This window comes from Lithobates pipiens, unplaced genomic scaffold (assembly GCF_037356315.1).
Source record: "Lithobates pipiens isolate NorthernLeopardFrog02 unplaced genomic scaffold, aLitPip1_a1.2 Scaffold_10, whole genome shotgun sequence".
Classification (NCBI taxonomy): Eukaryota; Metazoa; Chordata; class Amphibia; order Anura; family Ranidae; genus Lithobates; species Lithobates pipiens.
In genome coordinates this window covers 159,970,066-159,996,143 of record NW_027507686.1, presented here as the reverse complement: position 1 = coordinate 159,996,143, position 26,078 = coordinate 159,970,066, and the positions used below count along the sequence as shown (strand labels likewise).

The 26,078-nt window shown below is 42.4% G+C and overlaps 1 protein-coding gene across 7 annotated transcripts in view; it reads right to left on the bottom strand.

The window, feature by feature from the left end:
• CHRM1 (cholinergic receptor muscarinic 1) overlaps positions 1-26,078 on the bottom strand; it is a 443,365-nt gene that overhangs the window by 360,009 nt on the left and 57,278 nt on the right. The gene's annotated exons all lie outside the window — the stretch shown is intronic.

Here is a 26,078-nt window from a genome sequence, read left to right as displayed (position 1 = left end):
TTTTTTTAAACGGTACCTGAAAAATGTGGGATGCACTTGAATTTATCTGAGACAATGCTGGAAAATACTTGTTATATTCTGTGCGGACCGAATATTAATTGTGAAATACAAGGGTTTTTTATGTGTGATAAATGCTTTCACTAAACAATAGTTTTCCAATGAAAACATGACATTTAGTTATTTAAAAAAAAAGTTTTTATTAACTTTTCAAGCTTCTTTTATGTACATAAAACACCACTTTGAGAACTTAAATTGCAAAGTAATTGGATAAAGAGTAGCATTACTACAGTTTTATCTTTCCTTTTGTAAGCATAATTCTGTATGCTTCTGTATTTACTGGTCTAGAATGACAAAGGTAAATGTGCCAATATATAAGTAAGGAATTTCAATTTTCAAACACAGTATAGGCAAAAACACTGACACCAAGAAAAATGGGGTAGCGAAATTCTATATATATATATATCTACACATAGATTTTGTTGTCCTTGTGAATATCTGTTCTGTAAGAGAATTTCACAGCAATGCATCCAAACATCTTTTCATATAGTCAGAGTTGTTAACACTCTAAGGAATCATTAACCATTAACTGCCTTCTGATGACGCCCAGTGGGAGGGGCGAAAACTAAGGAGACTCTGTGAAGGCTGTTTGGATACCAAGGCGGCACTTTTTTTTAGGACTTTGATGTAAGTGTAATGATTTTAAACCTTTTAATAAAATCTTGCAGTATTACACTATATGTCCCTTTACCACCATTTGTCCCAACTTTGCCACAACGGTCGTTCATTGATCCTGTAAAGTGTGCAAGACCCTGACCAAGTGGTGGAGGCTAGGAGAGTCTATTCCTTAAAGGCACGGTACACCAACCTATTTTGTGGACGGAAGATTGACAGCTTGACATACAGGCTTTTTTACTAACTTCATCTGGTGAGTGGGGATCCAGGAGGGGAGCACAGGAAGTCACCAGAAATATATCCCAACGTGTTGCCAATCCTATACTTAACAATTGATGAACGTTATTGTTTACACTTTATTGGCACAGAAAGTCACCAGAAACACATTTCAATGTGTCACCATTTTGTATTTTACATCTGTTGAACTTTATTTATTTGCACTATATTTGCACTATATTTGCACTGAGCACTTTATCTGTCATACACGTTATTATATTATACATGTTGATGTATGTACACATGCATAGCAGTAATTTATAGGTGCAGCGCTGAGTTTAAAATCCTTTTGGCATGATAACATATACACAATTAACACCAGATGGTCTAAACAGACTAACCCCACCAAATTCTATATGATAACATTATAGAGCCACAGATCATGGATTACTAACTTGTATATGAAAAAAGCCCCACAAGGGGGTTATAAAATAGTTCTCCAGCAATGGCTAATGGTAGCATCCAAAAGGGAAAAAAAGGGAAAAAGAAAATGTTATGATTTTATGCTATCTAGTGCCTCATCTGTCTCTAAAGTCTGATACATAGGTTCTTTCTTTTGTGCCATGCAGACTAAGGTTTTGGTTTTATAAAAAAGGACAACCATGGGCTGAAAAAGAGGGAGATGGAGGAGATTTTCCTGATAATAACATTACTTGTCACCAGTATTCTTGAATCAGAGAGCAATGCTACCATATATCTGACAAAGAGGTTGATTTACTAACAGCAAAACTGCTTTTCACTTTGCAAGGGAAGTTGCCCTTTACAAGGGAACTGGACCCAGAGCTTAGTGAATGTGATGATGTTTCACTTTGCAAATCAAACCAAAAGTTTCCAATTCCTAATTAAATCACCAGCACAAGTGGAAACTTGCTGGTCCCAAGAACAGCACAGGATTGTACCACCTGGTTAAAAATGTATATTTTATTCTCTGCTGTAGTTGGATTTATCAAAGGTAAGAGCACTAGTGTGAAGATTTTATGTTTGGTCTGGTTTGGAGAGCCACACTGGTCAAGCTCTCTCACCCATTTTGGAAGGCAGAGTGGGGGGCGTGTATGGTCCAGTGTGCCTATTATGGGCACACACAACATTTCCAAGGAGTATATATTCTCCAGAGAATGCAAAGGTTTTGGAAAGCTTAAATTTTTTATATATATATATATATATATATATATATATATATATATATATATATATATATATATATATATAAATGAATTTGATGCCACCGTCTTAAATCCAATAACGACGTTTCCCATTTTTTTCTACACTTTGTTTGGACTGAGAAAAGGGTGAACATGGGTGTAACTTGAGGGTTGGCTGTCAAGGGCATCAAAGATGGTCTTGTTTTTTTTGTATGTCAATATGGCCTTATATTGCTTCCTTTTTTTTTTTTTTTTTTTTTTTGCTGCAAGGCTTCTCTTTGCAAAAAAGAGGTTTCAGGGGTGGCATTTTAGGGTTTTTATTTCTTTAGTTTTTTTTTATGTTAATGTGCCCTTTTTATGTTTGAGTTGCTCAAAGAACACCATTCACTTTTAATTTATCAACATTTGTTTTGAAGAAAAAAAGATGAAAGAGCACTGTGCACCTAAACAAGCTCATCATTTTAAATTTATCAACATTTGTTTTGAAGAAAAAAAGATGAAAGGACAGTGTGCAACTAAACCAGCTCATAATATACCACTCACATTAACTGTCCCCCCAACACCATAGATAGAATACAATTTAGGTATAAACTAGTTTCTTTTATTTAAAACTCTCCTGCTGCTGGGCAATTTTATACTGCATTATCTCTGCATTATCTTAAATCTTGTAGTTTAACCCCAGCCTGTCTGATTTGTCGTTAGTAAATTTGGGCTTAGCTTTGCTATTTAAAATGATCCTGCTGTTGGTTAATTTTACACTGTTGTGTCATCTGAGGTCTCTCATTATCTTATTTCTTGTACTAAAACACTTGCCTTTTTTTTTTATATATTGCAACCAATATTCCCACATTAAAAATGTCTTACTGCTGGCCAATTTTAAATTGCTGTATCATCCATGGTCTCTTAATTCTCAACACGTTTAACTGAAATTACCCAGCATCAGAAGCGTTTTCCAGCAGCAGGAACAAGGTGAGCCTCAGGGGCCAACTTTTATCTGCCAGTCAAAGCAGACATATTACTGAATAATGAAAGTCTTTTTTTTTTTTCAAACTGAAGTGAATCAGATTGGGGCACTGCTGCTGTATGTAAACCAAGCTAATTTTAAAACCTTACAAAAAATACGTCTCTAAAAAAAAAAAAAAAAACTTCCACAGCCTATTATGCTTTGCCAGCATACGCTGTCACTGAGACTGTATGTGAAAAGTGAGCTGTCTCATAATAGCATGTTGAGATCAAAGGTTTCTTTCAAGCATTCTATTTAAAGGATTTGTGTATTTTTAATGTTGTTCTTGCAGCCGCATGAAAAGACAATACCCACTGTTTGGTGTTCTATGCCATAAAAATGGCCAGAATTTAATAACAGGATTTGCCCCCAGAGATTTCAGTAGGATTTGCCCACAAGTTTAGGTTAGACAAATTTCAAAAAGGATTTTCCAAACCCTTATGCCGCGTACACACGACCGGACTTTTCCACAGCAAAGGTCAGACAGAACAAATCCATTGGACAATTCGATCGTGTGGGCTCCATTGGACCTTTGCTGTCCAAAAATCTGACGGACTTTAGAAATAGAACATGTTTCAAATTTTTCGGCCGGAACTCTGCCGGACTCAGCTCCTATCGAGAAATTCATTCGTGTGTATGCTAGTCCGACGGACAAAAAACGACGCTAGGGCAGCTATTGGCTACTGGCTATGAACTTCCTTATTCTAGTCCGGTTGTATGTCAACACGTTCAAATCCATCCGACTTTGGTGTGATTGTGTGTGTCCAAGTCCGTTCATTCGGAAAGTCCTCCTGAACTCTGTCGAAAGTCTGTTGGGAAGACCGTCGGACTTAGTCCGTCAAAAAGTCCGGCAGCGTGCATCAGTCAGCAATTGGTTCCATAATCAGGGTTTAAGGCCAAACCAGATGTAGTTTTATAGGACCTTCAAGTGCTACTAAACCCACAACAGTAAAATCAGTCTGTATATGCAGTAAAGCATACTTGTTATACTTACTGTGGAGTCTAAGGGGCCAATCCGTTGCATTGTGTATAAAGGCTGTTTGATCCTGTCTCTCTGATCCTCCTCTTCTTTCACTGTCTCCAAAAAATAACCTCATATTTACAGAGCTAGGGGACTGGCTGCACATGCTCAGTTTGGTGTGTATTGCTAGAGAGTTTTTTTTCTTTCTTGGGATCAGCACAGGGCCATTCAGCACTGTCCAGACAGAGGATCAGGGGAGAATGAAAAACTCCTCCTACAAGCTTTACTAGGAACTGATTCAAGTCACAAGGCTCCTATATACTGCTAATGATAAAAGGTATTTAGCTGTTTATATTTACTAAAATAATTGCATTTCCATGTTTTGTGTACTGTGGGAGACCAGATATAGTGAATACAGGTTCTTCATATGGAGGAGAAATAGGAGTCGTGATGAAAGGTTCATCTTTACAATGCTGATGTGGTCTAGTCAAGAAAATTGGGCATTTTTACAGGTTTCCAAAAAAGATGTTAAGTAAATGTTGGAAGTTGTGTTTAAATAGGTCAATAAAATGATCCCCAAATACAAATAAATGTAAGACCCTGGATCAAGGCAAGCCAAGACTGAGGAGCCCAGATTTTGAATTGTTAATTTTAAACTTTGAGAGACAGCTAAGATATATGCATTACTGTAGTAGGGAGGAGAGAGCTATTTCAGGGGAACTGATGTGCAACAAGTCATTGTCCGCAAATGTGACCCATTTATGTTTTTTTGGCACACCTTTATATTTTTATTATTTTGATTAAGTTGGACTGTGGTGAGAAATAGCTGTAAGGGAATATAAAAAGTAAAAATGACTAGGGGCATCCTTGTTCAATGCCTTTACTGAAAAAAAATGAGGGGGGGGGGGGGGCATATTGGCCATTGATTTTGGCCATGGCAGATGGAATTTAATTATCAATGCAGGCATTTTTGGACCTAGGCTGATGTGTTAAGTGTTATTAGAAAAAAAGGACCAATCTACATGGAACACTTTTTCTATGTCCATTGACAGTAATGGGATGGATAAAAGAATTCTGAGAAGGCATTCCTCCTATACCTTGGTTTCCCTGCCTAGGACCAAACTCACTTGGTCCTAATGCATCCATCTGGGGAGTATGGGCTAGGGTTGCCCTGTTGCACAGGCAGATCACTGGGTCCTTGCCCTCTTTTAAGAAAACTAGAATATGGTCCATCAGGACTTCCTGACAGAAACTGGGTCCCATTTAAAAAAAAGAGGGAATAGGATTTGTGAAAACATTTTTAAGTATTTTAGAATTTTACCATGTGGCATACATTTCAATGCCATGTACAGTTCTTCCTCATCAATACTCTGCTCCACAGCCTCTGTTTACAGGCATATATTTTTTATTAAATGATACACTGACACTTTGCTTTGCTGTTTACTAGACCACATTGGACAAATTTTGCTTGGAAAAATTGCCACTCTCCCAATCCAGTCTATGTTGTTAACATGTGTGAGATGTAGAGGTATTGATGACTAAACCCTGGTGGGTGGGGCAAAACATGTGAGATGGCATAGCTTGTGGAGGGGTGAGGCCATCTAACTCATGATAACAGCATAGACTGGACTGGGAGAGTGGCAATTTTTCTAAGCATTCTACGCACTACTGGATGCTGATATTTCACGCCAGCGCACCACTCCTGAACACCAGTGAGACAATATATTTCTTCCTTTTTTGCTTAGTGCCACACTACAAGTATAAGCAGGTCACAATGAGCAATTTTTGGTACATTAAGAAGTTACCTGTGACATACACCCTCAAATATCTTGAATAGTCTGCAGTTATACAATACTTTGACCACCTTTTAGGCTGCACGTACACAGTACAATCGAGTGTACAGTCTTCTTCTGGATCTATCACTAAAGTATTGGAGTGTTTGGATTTCTCCTCATAATGCATGTTGTTGGTGAGACTGGGGAGGATTGTTAAGAGGGCATGGTTCAGGTTGTACAATCAGACTGTAAAGTATATGGCTTGAGTTATACACATATTTAGGGATTTTACCATTTGTTTAGAACCCACCAAACCACATATTTTTAAAACACAAAATATACAGACTACAAAGCTTGTTTTCTTCACCAAATTACTTTGGTATCACTGTTCAGTCTAATTAACCAATCTTCTCCCACAACACCCCCCACCCCCAAAAAAAAAGAGCATCGTAACACAGTTTTTTCAGTGTTTTTTTTATAATTCAGTGTTCTGTGTGAGTGGATGGTTCCAGAGGCCTACAGAATTATGGATCATGTTAGGACCTAGCTTGCGCTACGTGGACTGCTCTGACACTCTCATAAATGTCCTCAAGTGTTAAGGTCTTCTCTGACAATTACTTCTGCTCTTCAAATACTTATTGCTTTAAACAAAACCCTTTCTTCTTTTCTTTCCTGCTCTCTTCTATCATAGGAAAACATTTCCCCTTGGACACAGGGACGCTGGTTTTATCTGTTGGGCACATTGGCAACATCCCATCTCAATTATATCACTTTCCCTTCTGGAAGCATTTTAAATCGAAATTCAGCCAGTTTGATATAGAAGAAGACTTGGCATTTTGGCTTGGTTTTATTTGTCAATGAGACCATTGGAAAATCTTCCTCTCACATCCTGCCCCTTTGACACTAGAACAGGAAATAGAGATCTGGTTATGGCATGGACAAGAAGATACAGACAATAAAAGCATTGTGAGACATTCTAGCCCTTTCCTGCTCTACTTAAAATGTGGGGTGCTGTTTTTTTATGTCCTTGTTGAAGTGAATTCCCATTGTTATCTGCTCCTAGAGAGGTTCTCCCTCATCGAAAAGATGAAAAGTTTTAGATGAAGTTGTGTTTTAATTGGTCTAGTACTTCCTGCTTAGGACTATTGGAGAACCCTATAACTTTCCTTAGCAACGTTATGTGAAGACTCTAGATTCTTTGGGGCTCCTATCTAATTTGAGGATTTGGGCATGGAATTGGGACTGATAAAAGGTACTCTTCACATTACATGTTGAATATCCCCAAATATTATTTGATGTCTTCATGGTTAAAAGTTAAAGAGACCAGGACTTTGTTTTATTCACAGAACCAAGAGACAGCATACTATATTTGCATAGGTCATCTGCCTGTAGTAAGTATCAGGGTACAAATTTCTCAACTGCCGGTACCATGTGTCATGCCAAGGACCACCCAAGGCAGCCACTTTTGGCCCCCACCCTGGGGCAAAGATGGCTGTCTCAGGTAGCAGTGCTGTCTGTGTGTGCATGTGTGCACACACACATACAACCACACAGTCAGCTTAGTGACACTAAATCTGTTAAAAGGGCAGGCTCAGCTTTACTCAGCAGAGTTTACTGCCTGGCCACTGTGCTTGTTACACAGAACCTGCACTGAAGAAGCTCAGGTGCTGTGTCTGCCCATGTGATAGACACAGCAGCTTAGCAGGGAGCTCAGTAAAGAAGGCCATAGATGGATTAAAAGTCGGCTGGTTCATCGGGACCAGCCGAATTTTGATTGATCTATGACTGGTCCTGTTTGATTACTGCTCACAACTGACTGCTCACCATAGGTGTGCACAGCCTATTACATTAGGGTATGCACCCCAAAGCTCGAACACACAGCTGCATGGGCCAGTAAAAGAATGGGAAGTGCCCTGTGCTAAACGGCTTCCTGTTCATTCACAAACTGAAGCATAGTAAACCCGTTTACTATGCTTCAGTTATGAATGAACACAGTGAGTGAGTGTGCTCACTGTGCTCATTTAGAAAAGGAAGAGGCTGGTAAACAACATATTTAATAGCTCCTTCCCCCACTCTCCATCCTGAAATATCCCCCACAGCAGCCAGGGTAAAGGAGAGGAGGGAAGCCAGCAGCACTGTGGGGGGGGGGGGGGGTAGCAACACAGGGGGAAGCCCAGGCAGTAAGGGAATCAGCAGAGCATGTAGTGATTAGGGTGTGCCTAGGCACAACTGACACACCCCCTGTACATGCCTATGCTGCTCATGAATGGGCTTGCTAGAAAACTTTAGTTTGATCGGCACTGCATTCAATAGATTCCGACAGCTATCTGGAATGTGTGAATGGAGGAATCGATTCAATCTTTTTCATTCAGTCTGCTGGCTGAAAAAAACAACTGAGTCATGTATGACCAGCTTTAGTGTTACTAGGCTGCACTGAAGACGGAGTGTCCATTATGGAAAGCCACTTGCTTTTGTTTCCTAAAGCAGTTTTAAACCCAAAAACAAAAATGTAATATTGCAGCTTACAGTGCCTTGCAAAATATCCCCCCCCCCACTTGCCTTTTTACCTATTTTGTTACATTACAGCAGGGGTGTCCAAACTTTTTTCAAAGAGGGCCAGATTTGATGAAGTGAACATGCTCGAGGGCCGACCATTTTGCTTGACATTCTTTAAACCATTAAAATTCAGTCTAAGTGTGTTCATCCGAGCACTAATACACGGCCCAACAAGAATTCTCTTGCCTTTGTGCTGTGTGTGGTGAATAGATGAGCTTGGGTGTGTTATTTGGATATACTGTATTTAATCGGCTTATACCACACACCTTAACTTTAAAAAGGAAGTCTCAGGAAAAAAAAAAAAAAAATCTTACATTTTAAATAAAGACATGTGAAGCAAAATAAGGGTCAGTGCCCATCTGCAGCCCCCAGTGTATTGCCATGAATTCAGCCCCCAGCGTATTGCCATGAGTGCAGCCCCCAGCGTATTGCCATGAGTGCAGCCCCCAGCGTATTGCCATGAGTGCAGCCCCCAGCGTATTGCCATGAGTGCAGCCCCCAGCGTATTGCCATGAGTGCAGCCCCCAGCGTATTGCCATGAGTGCAGCCCCCAGCGTATTGCCATGAGTGCAGCCCCCAGCGTATTGCCATGAATGCAGCCCCCAGCGTATTGCCATGAATGCAGCCCCCAGCGTATTGCCATGAATGCAGCCCCCAGCGTATTGCCATGAATGCAGCCCCCAGCGTATTGCCATGAATGCAGCCCCCAGCGTATTGCCATGAATGCAGCCCCCAGCGTATTGCCATGAATGCAGCCCACACATTGCCATGAATGCAGCCCACACATTGCCATGAATGCAGCCCACACATTGCCATGAATGCAGCCCACACATTGCCATGAATGCAGCCCACACATTGCCATGAATGCAGCCCCCACATTGCCAGGAATGCAGCCCCCACATTGCCATGAATGCAGCCCCCACATTGCCATGAATGCAGCCCACACATTGCCATGAATGCAGCCCCCATATTGCCATGAATGCAGCCCCCATATTGCCATGAATGCAGCCCCCATATTGCCATGAATGCAGCCCACACATTTCCATGAATGCAGCCCCCCATATTGCCATGAATGCAGCCCACACATTTCCATGAATGCAGCCCACACATTTCCATGAATGCAGACTCACCATTGCCATCAGTGCAGCCTGATTCATGTCCCTCTGCAGCGTTGGAGGAGACAGGGAGGGGGGCGGGACGAGCACCGACAGACATACAGGAGAAACTCCTGTTTCTATGACGGCCTCTTTAATTGAAAGTCCCGCCTCCTGTGATGGACAAAACGGTTGTCCAATGGCAGCACAGGACGGGACTTCCTTTTACACAGGACGCTGTCCTGTATCCAGTCCACGGCACTCGTCCTGCCCCCTCCATGGCAGCTGAGCCAGCATATCTATCTTTTGTGGCCCCCGGCGATCGGGGATTCGTTGGGGGCCACAAAAGATAGATATGTGAACATGACCAGACGGGCCGTCCGAAACCGGAACGCGGGCCGCGATTGGCCCGCGGGCCGGACTTTGGACATGCCTGCATTACAGCCTTTAGTTATTTTTTTTTTAAATCTGAATTATATGTGATGGATCAGAACACAATAGTCTAAATTGGTGAAGTATAGTTAGAAAAATATATACATAAAACTATTTTTTCAGGAGTAAAAAAATTATAATTGGCATGTGCTTATGTATTCACTCCCTTTGTTATGAAGCCCATGACAAGCTCTGGTGCAACCAATTACCTTCAGAAGTCACATAATTAGTGAAATGATGTCCACCTGTGTGCAATCTAAGTGTCTGTCATTACATATATACACCTTTTTGAAAGGCCCCAGAGGCTGCAACACCTAAGCAAGAGGCATCACTAACCAAACACTGCCATGAAGACCAAGGAACTCTTCAAACAAGTAAGGGACAATGTTGTTGAGAAGTACAAGTCAGGGTTAGGTTATAAAAAATAAAAAATATCCAAATCTTTGATGATCCCTAGGAGCACCATCAAATCTATCATGACCAAATGGAAAGAACATGGCATAACAGCAAACCTGCCAAGAGACGGCCACACACCAAAACTCATGGACTGGGCAAGGAGGGCATTAATCAGAGAGGCAGCACAGAGACCTAAGGTAACCCTGGAGGAGCTGCAGAGTTCCACAGCAGAGACTGAAGTATCTGTACATAGGACAACAATAAGCCGCATGCTCCATAGAGTTGGGCTTTATGGCAGAGTGACTAAAATTTAACTTTTTGGCCATCAAGGAAAACACTGGCGCAAACCCAACACATCACACAAAGATTTTTTTTCAGCAGTCGGGACTGGGAAAGTATTGCCTTTATGGGGTAAATAGTTATGCACATGTAAATGTGTTGGAATGGCCTAATCAAAGCCCAGACCTCAATCCAACAGAAAATCTGTGGTCAGACTTAAAGATTTCTGTTCACAAGCGCAAAAAATCCAACTTGAAGGAGCTGGAGCAGTTTTGCAAGGAGCAATGGGTAAAAATCCCAGTGGTAAGATGTAGTAAGCTCATAGAGATTTATCCAAAGCGACTTGTGATAGCCGCAAAAGGTGGCTCTACAAAGTATTGACTTTAGGAGGGTGAATAGTTATGCACATTGACTTTTTCTGTTATTTTGTCCTATTTGTTGTTTGCTTCACAATAAAAAAAAAAATCTTCAAAGTTGTGTGCATGTTGTATAAATTAAATTATGCAAATCTTCAAACAATCAATGTTAAATCCAGGTTGTGAGGAAACAAAACACGAAAAATGTTAAGGGGGTGAATACTTTTGCAAGGCACTGTACCAATAGATGGAGAGGTGGGGTGAAGAAACAGCAGTACACTGGTCTTCTCAGTGTGTGAGGGGGAGGGGGGGGGAGTGTCCGCACAAATCTATTCATTTTAGCAGAGCAGGCTGTGTTCCCAGCACAGCCAGAAATATGATCAACTGGTCCCACTATTCTATCATGTCTAGTCTGGTCAGTTTTTAATAGGAAAGCAGAGGGACTGGCAGGAATACCTGAGATTTCACACAGGAGACTTTTTCATACAAGTACATGGTACAGCAGGCACATATCAGAAATATAAAACGTTGTTTAACATATTCTTTAAAAAGATACTGTTAAATAAACTAGCTGTATTTATTCTAGCTAATATAGAAGTTGCATTTGACTGATAGCAATTCCAGTTATAATCTGTACAGATCTGCTTTGAATGTTCTTGCAGTTTGTGGAAGTATTTCTTACACACACCCCATTGTGGTGTGAACAGAGAAGTTTCCTTTAGTGTACTTTTAAATGTTATGTTGTTCCCATGCACTGAAAATGCATGGGAACTTTTTACAAGCACATATATGAGAACAGGCCCATAAACCAACTTTCCAGGGCTAATTTATATGGTCCTTTGTACACATTGTTAGGCTTAGTGAATTATAAACCATTATATATATAGATGGTAATCTTCATTATGGTTGTTATGTACAGTATATGCATATTTTAACATGGCAATGGCACTTTAACAGGAGACACTGGTAAACTGTTATTACCCCTTTAAAAATGTTGCATGTTAATGCCTATTCCAGGTATCCTGTCTTTGCTCAGTGTTATGCCCTGTACACATGTTCGGACATTCCGAGATTCAGATTTTTTCTGATGGATTTTGGCCCAAACTTGTCTTGCATACACACGGTCGCACAAAGTTGTCGGAAAATCTGCTCGTTTAGAATGAGGTGACAACAAAACACGTACGATGGGACTATAAGGAGGCCAGTAGCCAATAGCTTTCGTCTCGTAATTTATTCTGAGCATCTGTGGCACTTTGTGCATCGGAATTGTATACACACGATTGGAATTAAAACGATCGGATTTTGTTGTCGGAAAATTTTGGATCCAGATCGCAAACTTTGTGTGTCAGAAATTCAGACAGAAAAAGTCAGATGGAGCCCACACCTGATCGGAATTTCCGACAACACAGTCGGATCGCACATTTTCCATCGGAAATTCGACTCTGTGTACAGGGCATAAGGGCTCGTTCACTCCATATGCATTGATTGCCGCAAGCTCAAAAACAATTGTTCTCTATGTGCTATGTTCACACTAGGGGTGGGCCGAACACCCCCCACCGTTCGGTTCGCACCAGAACATGCAAACAGGCAATGTGTTCGAACACACAAACACTGTTAAAGTCTTTGGGACACAAACATGAAAAATCAAAAGTGCTAATTTTAAAGGCTTATATGCATGGTATTGTCTTAAAAAGTTTTTGGGGACCTGGGGACATTTATCAATGCAAAAAAAGTTTTAAAAACTGCAGTTTTTTCGGGAGCAGTGATTTTAATAATGCTTAAAGTGAAACAATAAAAGTGTAATATTCCTTTACATTTTGTACCTGGGGGGTGTCTATAGTATGCCTGTAAAGTGGTGCGTGTTTCCCATGTTTAGAACATTCTGACAGCAAAATTACATTTCTAAAGAAAAAAAAGTCATTTAAAACTACTTGTGGCTATAATGAATTGTCGGTCCGGCAATACACATAAAGGTTACATGATAAAAACGGCATTGGATTTCCCCACAGGGGAACCCCAAACCAAAAGGAAAAAAAAAATGCGTGGGGATCCCCCCAAATTCCATACTAGGCCCTTCAGGTCTGGTATTAATATTAAGGGGAACCTTGCGCCAAATGTTTTTTTAAAAAAATGGCATGGCGGTCCCCCTGATGGATTTTCTGGGGAACCTCGCGCCAAAATTAAAAAAATGGCGTGGGGTCCCGCCAAAAATTCATACCAGACTCTTATCCGAGTACGGAACCTGGCAGGCCACAGAAAAAGAGGAGGGGATGAGAGAGTGCTGCCCCCTCCTGAACCGTACCAGGCCACATGCCCTCAACATTGGGAGGGTGCTTTGGGGGTAGCCAATGTTGATGGGGAGAAGGGCCTCATCCCCACAACCCTTGCCCTGTGGTTGTGGGGGTCTGCAGGTGGGGGGCTTAACGGAATCTGGAAGCCCCCTTTAACAAGGGGACTCCCAGATCCCGCCCCCCCGTGTGAATTGGTAATGCGGTACAAATGTACCCTGACCATTTCACAAAAAAAGTGTCAAAAAGGTTAAAAAAGACAGACGGTTTTTGACAATCCCTTTATTAATGCCTTCTTCTTTCCCCACTTCTTCTTCCATCTTCTTCTGTTCTTCCTTCGGTTTTCTTCTTCTTCCTCCATCTTCTTCTGCCCGCTTCTTCCTCGATCTTCATCTGTCTCTATCCCCGCTCTTCTCATCCGCCATCTTCCTTGGCTTCTTCTTCCCCGCTTCGTCCTCGATCCTCCTCAGTGGGAGTCTCCCGCTGTGTGATGCTTCTGTTCTTCTAACAGTTCTTTTATAACTGAGAGCGGAGCCACACCGTGACTTTCCCGGATGACCCGCCCCCCTCTGATGCATGGAGACTTCCCTATGGCTTTCCCTGTGGTGTCATAGGGGGTCTCCCAAAAAAACGTCCGCTTTTAAAACTTTTTTTTGCATTGATACAAGTCCCCTGGGGCAGGACCCGGGTCCCCAAACCCTTTTTATGACAATAACTTAAATATTAACCGTTAAAATTAGCACTTTTGATTTCTCCCATAGACTTTAAGGCTGGGTTCACACCGTAGCGATGCGGGCACGCCGCAAATCCGCGGCGTTTTCCCGCATCGCATGCCTCCTGTCGGCAGTTCACACTGCCCTATGCGGACTGCTGGGAGTGTCAATGAAATCTTAATGACACCCCCAGATCCGTCCGCATATCGCAGTGCAATCTGCACACTTGGACAGGAATCGGATCGCATGGTGTGAACACCCATGCGATCCGATTCTGCTGCGGACCAAAAAAAGGGCCCCGTGCGAGTTTGCGGCGGGTGCGATGCGAATTCAGCCATACTATCTGTATGGCTGAACTCGCATCGCTACAGAGATCGGATGTGATTTGCACTGCAGTGCAGTGCGAATCACATCCGGATCTCCCACCCGCAGCAGTGTGAACCCAGCCTAAAAGGTGTTCCGTGGCTTGAATTTGCTGTGAACATCCCAAATTGTTCGCTATTTGGCGAACAGCCAATGTTCGAGTCGAACTTATGTTCGACCCGAACATAAAGCCCATCCCTAGTTCACACCATAGTGTGTTGTGTGCATGGAGGAAAAATGCAGAAATGCTGCATTTTTAAGTAAATATCAATGCATTGTGCTATCATCATTTGCAAAACAAATATTTTGATCCTTCATGTGGCCTGTACATCAAAAAAAAAATAAAAAAAAATTAAAAACAAAGTTCAACATCCAGAAACACACAGTTTAGCGCCCTAAAAACAAAAAAAAAACAAAAAAACATTTTCTGCTCCTTGTGTAAAAATATATTAAAAACATTACAAACATTTTGAAATAGTTACCTGTAGAACTGCTTTATCTGGTTTTCACAAGAGCTGGTCATGTGATGTTAGGCCGCGTACACACGCGGGGACTGTTCGCTCAACTTTGTCTGCTGAACAGTGTTTCGGCGGACAGTCCGCTCGTGTGTGGGCTTTCAGCGGACAGTTTCAGCGGACAGTCTGACGAAAAAAAGTTTTTCGGAAATTCCAAAAAACTGTCCGCTGAAACTTGGTTTGAGCGGACAGTCCGCCCGTGTGTAGGCTTGTTCGTCAAACTAAGTCTCGCGCATGCTCAGAAAGAATTTACATGCCGAAGGTTGCATTGCAGTGTATAGGACGTCGTTTTCTAGTCCCGTCGTACGTGCCGTTCACGTCATCGCGCACGGTTTCAGCCGACTGTTCGTTCGTCGTGTGTGGGCAAGTCCGTCCATGCTAATTTTGAGCGGACTGTCCGCTGAAACTGTTTGACGAACAAAGTTGAGCGAACAGTCCCCGCGTGTGTACGCGGCCTTAGACTTAAAGTTTTACTAAACCCAGGACCCTGAATGGAAATGTAATTATTTTATTAAATATAAACTGCTAAATACCTATTCTCATCAGCAATTACAGCAGTCATGTGACTTCTATCAGTGTCTGGTTAAAGTTTGTGGGAGGAGTTTTAATTCTCATTTGATTGTCCTATGAGACTGCATGACTCCTGACTCTCTATCTGGACAGTGCTGATTGGCTCTGTACTGATCACATGCACTCACCCAGGAAAAAGAAAAGAAAAACTCTCTAGCAATACACACCAAACTGAGCATGTGCTGCTTGCCCCAAGGCTCTGTTTAAAAGGAGATGGTTTGGGGACAGTGGAATAAGGGGAGGATCAGAGAAGACAAGAACAAACAAAGCCTTTTTTACACAATGCAGAGGATTAACCCCTTAGGTTGCACAGTGAGTATAACAAGCATGCATATACAGACTGATTTTACTGTTGTGGGTTTAGCATAGCTCCCAATTGTCCCCGATTTGGAGCAAAGCCCCTCTGTCCATCTTTCCTCCTTATTTGTCCCTCATTTTTGTCTGATCTACATAGTTGTATATAAAATACACTACTTATGTATCAAAAAGTGTTTCCCAGTGCGAAAGCTTTCATCCAATTTCTAAATTGTTGCATTTGTAAATTTCAAAAGTCAGTGTAAAAGGAATTGTGTGGAAAGCACCTGTGGGTTTAATCTTACATTTTTTGTACAGCTCTCCTTTAAAGGGGGGGGGGGGGGGGGCATGAGAGGAGGCGTGTCCTATGCCTGTATACTTTTGCTAATAGATGTCCCTCATTCCCATCTCAGAAAGTTGGGAGATATGGGTTTAGTAACACTTTAAGCATATAATCTCAGTTGAAAGGGCTTATGCCTCGTACACATGATCAGACTTTCTGCCAACAAAACGGTGGAATTTTGTCCCTAGGGCATTGACCCAAACTTGTCTTGCATACACACGGTCACACAATTATTGGCCAACAATCATGAATATATTGACATACTACGTGGTTTTTCAGCTCTTTTGCGCCACCCTTTGGGCTCCTTCTGCTAATTTCGTGTTAGTAGAAGTTTGGTGAGTGTTGATTTGCGTTTTTCATTTTGCGCTTTTCATTTTGCGCTTTTCAGTTTGTTTCTGAACAGCCATTTGTCAACCATAGATGATGCGGAATCGGAGGAGATAACGTGTTATTTGTTATTGTCCTTGGAGTTATTGCTTTGACGTTATTTTTTTGGTTGAATTATGATTTGATTTGGTATATTTTCTGTATTTTTGGATGTATAGAATGCACTTTTTGGTTAAGTTCTATTGGCAGATAACATGTCTAATTTTATTTGTTTTTTTTTCTAATGCACAATAAAAAAATTGTGTAGAATAATACTTGGTTATGTGTTTTACTTCAAATGACAGTTTAGGAATAGGCAGTTACATTTTAAAAAATACAATGTAAAATTGACAAGGGACCCCAACATAGTTGTATCTTTGATCTTAAAAACTACGGATAATGGTGTTGTGGTAACTTGCCCAAATAAAAAATAAAAAAGCATAATAATATTATTCTTGATGTCACTAGAAAAAAAAGCCTTTGTTTGAATTTGTTTGCAATAACTCCATCAGTATAACCAGCAAAGCAGCTTCATTATTATCCCATTAAAGAAGAGAATGTGCGCTGCATTTTGGAGATTTCATAATTTGCCACGTCACAAATGTTATTTCTCCATTACGAACGTTAGTTTGCAAGACTGACCGATTTTGGCTCATCCTTGTGTAGCGCCTACCAAGTAATGCGCTACACTTGCTTCCGAGCATGCGTGTTTGTACTTTGGACTTTTGTCCGACCGATTTGTGTATGCACGCTCGGAAAATCCAACAACACACATTTGTCCGTGGAAAATTAGAGAATCTGCCATCCAACATTTGTCAGCGGAAAATCTGACAATTGTCCGATGGAGCATACACACGATCGGATTTACCAACAACAGCCTGTCATCACACATTTCCCGTCAGAAAGTCTGATCGTGTGTATGGGGCTTTAGAGTTCAGGCAGAACCAACCAATCAGCAGCTTTACATGAACTCTGGTCCATCTCTTGAGTTAAGGCCATAAATGCTTGACTTGGGAGCATAGAGCAATAGCTCTAAAAAGAAAGTTACTACAGTTTTTTTTTTTTTTCATTGTTACTGGATTGCCAGTATATGTGGTAGGTTATTTTAACCATAGGTCTACTTTAAGATCCCTGGGAATTAGGAGGACCCATGCCATTTCATTGTGATCTTCCACAATATGGGCTGAGAAGGAGGAATGGCCACACATCTCCTAATTTTTTTCATTTTGTACTTCTATGACTGTTACAGGAATGGGGACCCTATAAAAGGCAAGACAAAGGTGTCATTTTTATACAAATACCCTGAGAGTATGTTGTTTTACTGCTTTTGATGTATGAAGTACTTGCAGGAGCAGAGACATTTTTTTTTTTTTTTTTGTCAAATGTATCTATGTTTCAAGTTTTTAGGCTTAATTAAAATACAGGACAAAGGGTTCCCAGAGCACTCCCACTGCTTTCTCTGAGCCAATGAGGAGGGACAGAGTCATTGAGTGGAGCTGCTCTCGTGCAAATCAGCTCAGTTAAGTATGATTGTGTGTGTGTGTGTGTGTGTGTGGGGGGGGGGGGGGGGGGGGGTCTGGGAGGGGGAGCTACACTTGGAAGGTTTTTTACTTTAATGCAGAGATTGCATTAAGGTAAAAAAAAGCCTTTAGAACCACTTTAGGCTCTGCATACAACAGTTTTTTTTACAAATGGCACAGAGACGAATAATTACATGTATAAAGGAGCCCAAAGCTCCACCCACTGCTTAATCATAAAAAAAAGTACTAAAATACAATACAAAATACAATATTTATCTAAAATCTATAAAACTATGTATTCTTCAATAATTCAAAAACAGGTTTAACAATTCCTGCAAAACGTGATCCTAATGCATTTGCATGCCTGGATATCTGCGTCAGTAATACTCTGTAATTCTTTTTGAAGCAAAAGAAACCAATAACAAAGCCGTGTTCTCTGTAACAGTGCCTTGCAAATGCAATGACAATACATACATGGCAATGAAGAGCCTATACCTATATATATGACGTGTGATTTCTATACTGTGTAGGATTGCTTTATACTAAATGGAAGTATTGTACCGTTGGTACATTTTTTTGTTCCCGTGTTTTATCAAGGACATCATCTACTGTGCTTGCACAAACAGTTCTTATAAGCATTCAATACACAGGCAATGTACACTTACATAAGCTGAACTTATTTGTGGTCTCATGTGAATCACACAGCCGAGAGAAAAATGGTATATGAATCTGATTTCTAAACTGAACTCTAGTCAGATATAAAGACAGAAGTGTATGCAGCTCTGTAATCATTAACCACTTGCTTACTGGGCACTTAAACCCCCCTCAGTCCCAGACCAATTTTCAGCTTTCAGCGCTGATGCACTTTGAATGACAATTGCGCGGGCATACAACACTGTACCCAAATGAAATTTTTATCATTTTTTTCCCACAAATAGAGCTTTCTTTTGGTGGTATTTAGTTACAGCTCGGAGTTTTATTTTTTGCTAAACAAACAAAAAAAGATGCAAAAAAAAATAAAAATAAAATCATGTTTTAATAGTTTGTTATAAAATTTTGCAAACGGGTCATTTTTCTCCTTCATTGAAGTGCGCTGATTAGGCGGCACTGATAGGCTGCATTGGTGGGCACTGATGGGCTGCATTGGTGGGCACTGATGGGCTGCATTGGTGGGCACTGATAGGCTGCACTGGTGGGCACTGATAGGCATAGTTAAGGCGGCACTAATAGGCACAGATAAGGCGGCACCGATGGGCACAGATAAGGCGGCACTGATGGGCAAAGATGGGCACAGATAAGATGGCACGGATGGGTGGCACGGATGGGTGGCACGGATGGGCACTGATAGGTACCACAGATAGATGGGACTGATGGGCACTGATAGGTGGCACTGATAGGTGGCTCTGATAGGTGGCACTGCTGGGCACTGATGGGCGGCACTGCTGGGCACTGATGGGCGGCACTGCTGGGCACTGATGGGCGGCACTGGGGTGCAGCACCTTTGAGGCAGATTGGGTGGCACTGTGGGTGGCACTGTGGGGTGGCACTGTGGGTGGCACTGTGGGTGGCACTGTGGGCACTATGGGCACTGACGGGGGGCACTGACGGGGGGCACTTACTTTTGCTTTTTATTTTACTTCAGGATGGCACTGCGGGAGGCAGGTGGGCACTGGCAGGTGGCAGGTGGTCCCTTGTATTGATGGCCGTGATCGGGACTGATGTCCCGATCACGGCCGCCGGTGATCGGCTTTTTTTTTTTCTCCCCGCGCTGACCGGCTCCGTTCTATCACATGATCAGCTGTCATTGGCTGACAGCTGATCACGTGATAAGGGGTCGGAATCGACCCCTTGCACGGATCGGTGATCAGGCGAGTCTCATGGACTCGCCGATCACAGAGCGCGCCGCGCGCGCCCCTCAGGGGGCGCGCAGGCCGCTCGTAACCGGGACGACGTCAATAGACGTAGTCCCGGAAATGTAGGTCCGCGCTAATGCCGTCATTTGGCAATAGCGCGGATCTCAAGTGGTTAATATATCATAGTATTTTTTTTAAATACCTTAATTTGACCTTGTATCAGCCTCTTGCAGTCCCTACACAGCAGAACTAGAGTCCTAGAAGAAGAAGCAGGTCAAGGAGCCAATCACTTCATGTGCTGCCAAGAGCATGCTGATAGGAAATGAAAGCAGAGTGACAGAAACATACAGCTCATCACTATACTGCTTCTCCTTACATTATGCTTTCACAGACTAAAGTAGGTCAAATGATGCTGGGTAGGGATGGGGGAATGTTTCGGCCTGAGCATGAGTTCAGGCTGAACATTGGCTGTTCGGACGTTCTCCAAACAACCGAATTATCGGGTCGATCGACCGTTTGTTCGGCCCACCGAATTACCACAATGCACTGCGCCACCGCACAGTGCATTAAAAGCCCTGATTGGCTGAAACAATGAAAGCTTTGCCCAATCAGGGCACAGAGGACTGTCAGAGCCATGATTGGACACTGTCATGAGGACTGTATCCAATCGTGGCTCATGCTCTTAATCCAGCCCCACACTATAAAAGTATTTATTCCATAGTGGCCATTTGTAGTGTGATAGCGGCATGGAGAGAGATAGAACAGGGCTCTGTTCAGTGCTATTAGACAGTTATGCCACGTACACAAGACCAGACTTTTCAACGGACTTGGTCCGGCAGACTGGAATCCGTCGGACAATTCGATCGTGTGTGGGCTCCAGCGGACTTTTTCTTCCCAAAAGTCTGGCGGACCTAGAAATAAAACTTACTTCAAATCTTTCCGACGGACTCGAGTCCGGTCGAAAAATCCGGTCATCTGTGTGCTAATCCGACGGACTAAAACCGATTCTAAGGCAACCATTGGCTACATGGCTATGAACTTCCTTATTCTACGTCATCACTTTCGAATCCATCAGACTTTTGGAGTGATCGTGTGTGGCCAAGTCCGTTCGTTTTAAAGTCCAGCGAACCTCAGCTGCACAGCCTGTCGGATTGTCTGCCGGACCAAGTCTGTCGAAAAGTCTGGTCGTGTGTACGCGGCATTATTTACTGTAGTGTGCCATTCTGATTCTATTTTCAGTGTAGAATATCAATTTAGTGTGCATCTATGGATAGTTCAGTGTGAGTGTAGTGTGACCATTCATCTTTACATTTGAGTGAATGTAGGGATCGTTCAGTCTGTGTGAATGTAGTGACCGTTTAACACAGTATATTTTATTGCGTCACTGCAAGTTTAACACCATATCGTTCTTATTGATATCATATATCGTTCTATTAACCTCCCTGGCGGTATGATTATTTCGGATTTTAGGTGCTAAAAGCGGTACAATTATTTTGCATGAAAATTTGGCGTTTTATATTGTAGGCCTGTAATTCTTAGGACTAACTCACTTAAATCTCTCCAAACCAGAGTCTAGCAGACATCCCGGGTATAATAAAGTTTGAAAAATGAAATCATAAATTATAATATAATAAATAACTATAAATAATTATACCAAATAATAATATAACAATAATAAAAATTAATAAAAATAAAATATAATAAAAATTATTTAATAATCTAATCAAATCAAAAACACTGAAATTTGCTCAGTTGCAGAATTGTTACTCTCATTACTTTTCAATATTTGATGACAGATCTCCCCACATATCACTATCGCTCAATTCTGCGAGTGATTCTTATTTCTTTATTATCGCTGTTTTCTAGTTGGTCTAAAACCCTTTTTGATGTAAAGGGACGGTTTTGGTTGCTATGGACAATCTCCAGTTTCCAGGCATAAAGAACAGTTTTTATAATATAAAACTGCATGCAGGGCACTGGGCAGACCACTAGGGACAAAGGGGATGTCAAATTATTACATACAGCAATGTAATCTGTAAGTTTACATTATACTGTATGTAATGTGTGTGTTTCACTTTTTGAATTTGGCGTCGCAACGCTCGCAGGGAACGGAGATCGGCTCCGTGATGAATCGAGCGGAGGACAAGCCGCTCGTACAGCGATTGGACATCGCTGGATCCAAGGGAGAAGGTAAGTACACCTCCTCCTGGATTCAGCGATGCGGTCCCGAGTCTGGCTCAGGGTTACCGCTTTTGGTACAAAACAATCACCTGAGCCAGACTCGGGAACACCGCCAGGGGGGTTAATGCAAGTTTAACGCTGTATATTTAATTGCGTTACTGCAAGTTTAACGCCGCATGTTTCATTGCATTACTGCAAGTTTAAGGTGTTACTAAACCCAGTAATAAGAAAATTAGGGTTGCACCAGATTTTTTAAGACCAAGCACAAGTACCGATACTTTCCCTCAAGTACTCGCTGATACGATACCTATTTTTACATATTTTTTATTAAAATTTTTATAACTTTAACTTTTTTTTGGTGGGGAGGGGGTTAATGTTTAGGGTGAAGTGGTGGGTTATTGTTTAGGGTGGGGGGTGTTCTTTTTTAAGGTGGAGAGGTGGGGAGGGGGATTATTGTTTAGGGTGGGGAAGAGGTGTTATTGTTTAGGGTGGAGAGGGGGATATTGTTTAGGGTGGAGAGGGGGGTTATTGTTTAGGGTGGAGAGGGGGGTTATTGTTTAGGGTGGAGAGGTGGGCTATTGTTTAGGGTGGGGGAGGGGTGTTATTGTTTAGGGTGGAGAGGTGGGGAGGGGGTTATTGTTTAGGGTGGAGAGGTGGGGATGGTGTTATTGTTTAGGGTGGAGAAGTGAGGAGGGGTGTTATTGATTAGGGTGGAGAAGCGGGGAGGTGTGTTTATGTTTAGGGTGGAGAGGTGGGTTATTGTTTAGGGTGGAGAGGTGGGGAGAGGGGTTATGGTTTAGGGTGGAGAGGAAGGTTATTGTTTAGAGTGGAGAGGGAGGTTATTGTTTAGAGTGGAGAGGTGGGGAGGGGTGTTGTTGTTTAGGATGAAGGGGGGTTATTATTTAGGGTGGAGGGAGTTATTGTTTATGGTGGAGAGGGGATTTTTGTTTAGGGTGGAGTGGTGGGGCTATTATTTTTGGCGGAGAGGTGGGGAGCGCTGTTATTGTTTAGGGTGGAGAGGTGGGGAGAGCTGTTATTGTTTATTGTGGAGGGGCGGGGAGGGGGGTTATTGTTTTGGGTGGAGAGGGGGGGTATTTGGGAACCTAATCACTGCACTACAACTCCCAGCAGACCTGCCCTCCCCCTCCAAGAAGTTCTGCAGCAGCAAACCCTGGCTTAGTGCAGGACACATTACTCAACAGGCAGGCAGGCATATCTGTCACCCCTAAAGTCACCCCCAGAGGAGCCCAAGGAGGAGAAGCACATCGTCAGAGGACACAAGAAAGGGAGTCGGCACGGGAGGGGGCGGGGTTACTGTGGGAGGGGGCGGAGATGACGTGAGAGTGGTGGCCCCTGTGCGAGAGGGGGCGGGTCCATTGGGAGGAAGGGACATCCCCACTGGCAGGTGAAACGTCATTGGTTGCTAGGGACACGGCGGTCCCGCTCCTTAACAACTATTGACTGCCTGCATTCTTTTGTATACATTTCATCTGTCAGCAGGGGAATCGCGCTGACGGATGAAAGAGCCGAACCTGAAGGTATCGGTTTCAGGTATCGGCGCATTTGCACAAGTACCGATACTCCTGCAAATGCTTAGTATCTGCACCAATACAGATACCAGTATCAGTATTGGTGCAACCCTAATGAAAATAGTTCCCCTGCCCCCCCCACAGTGCCCACAGCTTATAGATCATCTTTTTACATTATAATACTTCCACTATATACCTGCTGATGTGTATACCACGGTCAGGTGATAAACTGCACAGTTTGTCCAGTGCTGAGTTTTAAGGTAGAAGGAGATTTCCACTACAGCTTGTAAACATTTTTCATAAAAATTAAAAATGTCTTTAAATATAGTACCTGGGAGGGGTTGCCTTAGTCTGCCTGTAAAGTGTTGCATCTTTAGCATGTATAGAACATGCTGCAGCAAAATTGACATTTCTAAAGAAAAAAATTAATTGACTCGCGGTTGCAATTGCCGGCACCAGGGTATTTAAAAAAAAAAACAAGAAAAAAACTGAAAAAAAGCCTGCATGCTCCTCCCCCCCAAAATCTATACCAGACCCTTATCTGAGCACGCAGCCAGGTAGGTCTAGAAAGGGGAGGGTGCTCGCTCTTCCCCTCCTGAACCATACCAGACCACATGCCCTCAATGTGAGGGGGTGGGTGCTTTGGGGTGGGGGGCTTATGGCTTTACCCCCCCACCCCAAAGCACCATGTCCCTTTGTTAATGAGAATAAGGGCCTCTTTCCAAAAACAATGGGCTGTGGTTGTGGGGGTGATGTCGTAAGATGGCTCTGCCCCTTATCTATATAAGAACTGTCAAACGGCGGAGCCTGGGTGCGGCGGGCGTGGATCTACATCAGGGGACATTGTTTTTTTATTTTTTTTTAATAACAGAATTGTCAAAAACCTGTCTATTGTTTTTATGCCAGAAAACACCTGAACCGGCGAGGTTCAGGCAGAACTTTTGCTTGGCCCAAACCATTTGCCCAACACTAATGCTGGGCATTAGACTCAAAAAAATCTAGAGGCAAAAAACTACTGTAAGGGAAAGCTCTGGATTGAAGGTGAACATTGCACATGTACTGTGATGTATGATTTGATACATCTGCAGGGTTATTATTGACTGTATTAGTCTGACTGATCACATACTCATACTGAATGGGAGAGTCTGGTTCATAAAAACAGCTGATGCATGTTTTGTATTGTAATGAAAGCTGCAGTGTCTGCATTCCTTTAGAAGTGTATAACCCTTGGGGAATATTTCACCGAAACCTGCTTTTTTATTATAAGGAGTGCCTACAGCATGACTTGTATCTTAGTCCAGACTTCTAGGGAAATCAGTAAACCAATCACCCCAGTAGAAAATTTTATTTTTTTGAGGCGTTATCTAAACAGGTGGTGTACAGAATGCCTCCAGGTTGCCAAATTGCATTGAATTTTACAGAAAATCACAGCTGTGCATTGAAAAGGAAAGGCTATTTTAATAGCATTAAATTACAACATGGCTTTTAGCTATTTGAAATGCTATATTATTTATGTATTTTTTTGTTTGCTATATTTTGCTATATTTTTTCTATGAAATTGGAGTTACCCTTTAAATCCACTTATGTACAACTTGCAGATGTCCAAATAATGACTAATCAACCACATGTGCTTTCAGATTAATGCATAAAATGGAAAGGTATATTCTAGTGCCATGACTTGGATTCATCATTCAGTGCAGGCGATCAGCAAGGACTTCCAAAGGTGCTCATGGCAACAGCAGCCGACTAGTCAAAGTTTGAAATATATGAACTAAGATTATTGGGTTAAAAATGTTTTTTTTTCAGTGACTGAATGGGTATTGCCCTTGGCCAACGGGGAGAGGCGCAAAATGCAAACACATCTTCTGACCAGGTTGTTAGTTTAGGTTTACAGGTCAGAAATTCAGAGTGAAAACCTACAGTACACTATATCCACCCTCCTGTGCTATTATGTGAATTAAATGAAAGAATTCAATATTAAAATTATAATATGTACACATAAGCAGCATTATGTCTGTGAGGTATCATATATATAGACCAATATAGACTGGAATTGCTCTGGATATGGAATACATTAAGCATATTATAACCTTTATAATGTCCAACGTATCTGGTTACTGTGCCTTTTTGATGATAGTGGAAGATTATCCCTAAAGCCGCGTACACACGTAGCCGTCTGTCCGACGTACTTAGTCTGGCGGACTTTCCGCCAGACTGTCCGTCGGACTTTCCGAACGGGCTACTTGCCCACACACGGCACTTTTTCAGCGGACTAATACGGTGTACTAAGTCCGCCGTACTATCCGCCCTACTTTTGAAATGAACGGACTCGCCCACACACTCGGAGGAAAGTCCGCTCATTTTGAGCGTGTCTCCAGGTAGGCGGGGCCCGCAAAGGAGACGTCGCTGGCCCCGCCGCCTGGTATGGACTTAAAGGGGAACCCCAACGCCGAAAAAAAATCGGCGTGGGGGTCCCCCCCAAAGTCCACAACAGACCCTTGTCCGAGCACGCTACCCGGTCGGCCAGGAAAGGAGGGGCGAGCGAGCGCCCCCCCCTCCTGAGCCGTACCAGGCCGCATGCCCTCAACATGGGGGGTGCCT